Source organism: Schistocerca americana, unplaced genomic scaffold (assembly GCF_021461395.2).
Source record: "Schistocerca americana isolate TAMUIC-IGC-003095 unplaced genomic scaffold, iqSchAmer2.1 HiC_scaffold_536, whole genome shotgun sequence".
NCBI classification, from domain to species: domain Eukaryota; kingdom Metazoa; phylum Arthropoda; class Insecta; order Orthoptera; family Acrididae; genus Schistocerca; species Schistocerca americana.
Genome location: NW_025726276.1, coordinates 1 through 5,000, shown reverse-complemented (window position 1 = coordinate 5,000; position 5,000 = coordinate 1). Strand labels below are relative to the sequence as shown.

At 55.6% G+C, this 5,000-nt stretch overlaps 1 non-coding gene across 1 annotated transcript; it reads left to right on the top strand.

The window, feature by feature from the left end:
• The first annotated feature begins 2,738 nt into the window (after nucleotides 1-2,738).
• On the top strand, nucleotides 2,739-4,648 carry LOC124586107. Its single transcript, XR_006975030.1, has one exon. It is a non-coding gene; the product is annotated as a small subunit ribosomal RNA (ribosomal RNA).
• The last annotated feature ends 352 nt before the right edge of the window (nucleotides 4,649-5,000 follow it).

Genomic DNA, 5,000 nt, shown 5'->3' with positions numbered 1-5,000 from the left:
CTAACCCGTATTGTGCCTTAACCTAACCCGTATTGTGCCTTAACCTAACCCGTATTGTGCCTTAACCTAACCCGTATTGTGCCTTAACCTAACCCGTATTGTGCCTTAACCTAACCCGTATTGTGCCTTAACCTAACCCGTATTGTGCCTTAACCTAACCCGTATTGCGCCTTAACCTAACCCGTATTGCGCCTTAACCTAACCCGTATTGCGCCTTAACCTAACCCGTATTGCGCCTTAACCTAACCTATATTGCGCCTTAACCTAACCTATATTGCGCCTTAACCTAACCTATATTGCGCCTTAACGTAACCCGCGTTGCGCCTTAACGTAACCCGCGTTGCGCCTTAACGTAACCCGCGTTGCGCCTTAACGTAACCCGCGTTGCGCCTTAACCTAACCCGCGTTGCGCCTTAACCTAACCCGCGTTGCGCCTTAACCTAACCCCCCCGCGTTGCGCCTTAACCTAACCCGCGTTGCGCCTTAACCTAACCCGCGTTGCGCCTTAACCTAACCCGCGTTGCGCCTTAACCCAACCCGCGTTGGGCCTTAACCCAACACACGTTGGGCCTTAACCCAACACACGTTGGGCCTTAACCCAACACACGTTGGGCCTTAACCCAACACACGTTGGGCCTTAACCCAACACACGTTGGGCCTTAACCCAACACACGTTGGGCCTTAACCCAACACACGTTGGGCCTTAACCCAACACACGTTGGGCCTTAACCCAACACACGTTGGGCCTTAACCCAACACACGTTGGGCCTTAACCCAACACACGTTGGGCCTTAACCCAACACACGTTGGGCCTTAACCCAACACACGTTGGGCCTTAACCCAACACACGTTGGGCCTTAACCCAACACACGTTGGGCCTTAACCCAACACACGTTGGGCCTTAACCCAACACACGTTGGGCCTTAACCCAACACACGTTGGGCCTTAACCCAACACACGTTGGGCCTTAACCCAACACACGTTGGGCCTTAACCCAACACACGTTGGGCCTTAACCCAACACACGTTGGGCCTTAACCCAACACACGTTGGGCCTTAACCTGCTCTGTAATTGTCATACGACGCGTTAAATTAGTGTAGTGTTGCCTAACTGCAACCCCCCGCAATATAGTTTGCTACCCGCACTGCCCGGTCCCCCAGAGTATCGCTTCATGTTAAACACCTTGCAGCTATACACTGTAATGCGGATGGCAGCAGGACGTACATGCTCAATGCCCTTCGCAGTTGTTCATTGGCATTCGCATGGCGAAGCACAGCCTACGTTGTGGTACGGCTTGTGTCAACTGTCCGCTGATGTTGTACGTCCAAATCACACACTGTACTGCACATTGGTCCTCATGTACTGAATGATACATCGTGGTACATGTGTGACCGTACCACGACTGCGCCAACAACGGCGAACCATACGGTCCAAATATTGTGCACTCAGCTACGTGTCGTCTCCCTATAAGAGCTGGATTGCAGTATGGTATGCCGTGGATGGCGATCAGCATGAGCCGTCTGTTGATGTAGTGGCGCGTGTTGTCAGACGTAGTCGTCTCTTCTCACTCACCGTGATAGCATGGTGCACTGCGTTCCACATCTGCGACATGCGACAGAGGCCGGTTGACAGTCGTTCGCGCAATGGACATCGCATACGTACGGGGGCCACCTTCCACGTGTTCGCGAAGCGTGCACATGTTGTTGCGTGTATGTGGGCAGACATAGTGTGTCGTGACACCTGACACAGGCATGCAACAATCGTTGAATTTGCAAATGGCGATGGACGTCTACGTTTGCTGGTGACGTTACGCAAATGAACAACTGGTAAACCGTTGTGGTGCGGTTGTTCTCGCTAGAGGTGAATCAGTGATGGCGACGATCGGTTGAGCTACCAACCGGTTGTTTCAGCGATACCCACCATGCCCACGAACGTGAATGGCATGTGGGTGTGAAGCGATACGCGGCGGTGGCTGGGTGGGACCGTCCCCGGCCGGTGAGGGGGGGCCTCCCGGCGTGCTGGCCGCGCGGTGCGTGGGCGCACGCGCTACAGCCGGCTGGTGGGGGCGGCCAGTGGCAGGCGCGCCGGCCGACGGAGGCGGCAGGCGGCGCAGCTGCGCGCCGGCGCACCCTGCACGCGGCGCCGTGCGGCCAAAGTAGGTCCTCGCGGGCCCGGTGCGAAGCGCGGTGGACATCTGCAGTGTGCTGGTCCGATTGAGGACTGTGTGCGCTGAGGATGCGCCGCCGCCCGGCGCTCGGCGCCGCGACGCCGTCTGCTGCTCGGTCGCCTCTGCGGTTCTCGCAGGTGGTTTGTATCGCAGCTGTGCGGACGTGTTGGCGCGTTCGCTTCGGCACCCAAGTGGGGCTTTTGTCCTTCTGTGGCGCTGGCGTTGGAGCTGCCGGCCACCGTAGGTGGCGCGTGTTGTCTCCCGCCGGCAATGCCACGACAGCACGCTCCCGGGCCTCTGTCGGCAGCGGCAAGCTCAGTTGGGAGCACGGGTGGTCGCACCTAAAGCGTCTACTCGCCAAACTCCGGGCGATTGCGCCTCTCTCGAACCCGACCAAGTACTTAGGACGGCGCTGCGCGCCGCCGGGACCTGAGAGGGTTTCGAGGTGTATTGTGCAGGGGAGCTCAGCCTCCTCCTGTTTGCAGAATAATTGAGCGGACGCTTGCGTGTTCGCGCGGGCCCCCGGGACACACTCCCGGGCGGCCGGCTGCTCAGCTCTAGTTGACGCAGCTCCCTGGTTGATCCTGCCAGTAGTCATATGCTTGTCTCAAAGATTAAGCCATGCATGTCTCAGTACAAGCCGCATTAAGGTGAAACCGCGAATGGCTCATTAAATCAGTTATGGTTCCTTAGATCGTACCCACGTTACTTGGATAACTGTGGTAATTCTAGAGCTAATACATGCAAACAGAGTCCGACCAGAGATGGAAGGGACGCTTTTATTAGATCAAAACCAATCGGTCGGCTCGTCCGGTCCGTTTGCCTTGGTGACTCTGAATAACTTTGGGCTGATCGCACGGTCCTCGTACCGGCGACGCATCTTTCAAATGTCTGCCTTATCAACTGTCGATGGTAGGTTCTGCGCCTACCATGGTTGTAACGGGTAACGGGGAATCAGGGTTCGATTCCGGAGAGGGAGCCTGAGAAACGGCTACCACATCCAAGGAAGGCAGCAGGCGCGCAAATTACCCACTCCCGGCACGGGGAGGTAGTGACGAAAAATAACGATACGGGACTCATCCGAGGCCCCGTAATCGGAATGAGTACACTTTAAATCCTTTAACGAGTATCTATTGGAGGGCAAGTCTGGTGCCAGCAGCCGCGGTAATTCCAGCTCCAATAGCGTATATTAAAGTTGTTGCGGTTAAAAAGCTCGTAGTTGGATTTGTGTCCCACGCTGTTGGTTCACCGCCCGTCGGTGTTTAACTGGCATGTATCGTGGGACGTCCCTGCCGGTGGGGCGAGCTGAAGGCGTGCGACGCGCCTCGTGCGTGCTCGTGCGTCCCGAGGCGGACCCCGTTGCAATCCTACCAGGGTGCTCTTGAGTGAGTGTCTCGGTGGGCCGGCACGTTTACTTTGAACAAATTAGAGTGCTTAAAGCAGGCAAGCCCGCCTGAATACTGTGTGCATGGAATAATGGAATAGGACCTCGGTTCTATTTTGTTGGTTTTCGGAACCCGAGGTAATGATTAATAGGGACAGGCGGGGGCATTCGTATTGCGACGTTAGAGGTGAAATTCTTGGATCGTCGCAAGACGAACAGAAGCGAAAGCATTTGCCAAGTATGTTTTCATTAATCAAGAACGAAAGTTAGAGGTTCGAAGGCGATCAGATACCGCCCTAGTTCTAACCATAAACGATGCCAGCCAGCGATCCGCCGCAGTTCCTCCGATGACTCGGCGGGCAGCCTCCGGGAAACCAAAGCTTTTGGGTTCCGGGGGAAGTATGGTTGCAAAGCTGAAACTTAAAGGAATTGACGGAAGGGCACCACCAGGAGTGGAGCCTGCGGCTTAATTTGACTCAACACGGGAAACCTCACCAGGCCCGGACACCGGAAGGATTGACAGATTGATAGCTCTTTCTTGATTCGGTGGGTGGTGGTGCATGGCCGTTCTTAGTTGGTGGAGCGATTTGTCTGGTTAATTCCGATAACGAACGAGACTCTAGCCTGCTAACTAGTCGCGTGACATCCTTCGTGCTGTCAGCGATTACTTTTCTTCTTAGAGGGACAGGCGGCTTCTAGCCGCACGAGATTGAGCAATAACAGGTCTGTGATGCCCTTAGATGTTCTGGGCCGCACGCGCGCTACACTGAAGGAATCAGCGTGTCTTCCTAGGCCGAAAGGTCGGGGTAACCCGCTGAACCTCCTTCGTGCTAGGGATTGGGGCTTGCAATTGTTCCCCATGAACGAGGAATTCCCAGTAAGCGCGAGTCATAAGCTCGCGTTGATTACGTCCCTGCCCTTTGTACACACCGCCCGTCGCTACTACCGATTGAATGATTTAGTGAGGTCTTCGGACTGGTACGCGGCATTGACTCTGTCGTTGCCGATGCTACCGGAAAGATGACCAAACTTGATCATTTAGAGGAAGTAAAAGTCGTAACAAGGTTTCCGTAGGTGAACCTGCGGAAGGATCATTACCGACTAGACTGCATGTCTTTCGATGTGCGTGTCGTGTCGCGCAACACGCTACCTGTACGGCTCGCAGTAGCCGTGCGCCGCGTGCGGAACCACGCGTGCTTCTCAAAACTAACGCCAATGTTGTGTGGTACGAGCGCTGAAGCGCTGGAGCGGCTGGCCTGCGGCACCTGGCGCCTGGCGCCGGTTTTGAATGACGTTCGCCCGACTGCCTGTCCGCTCCGGTGTGGAGCCGTACGACGCCCATCGGCCGTGAGGCTGTTGGACACAGAACGCTTGAACAGGGGCCGCCACACGCCTACGTCCCGCCTATGCAACTGTCTTGAAAGAGACAGTGGAAACTAAGAAAAGATC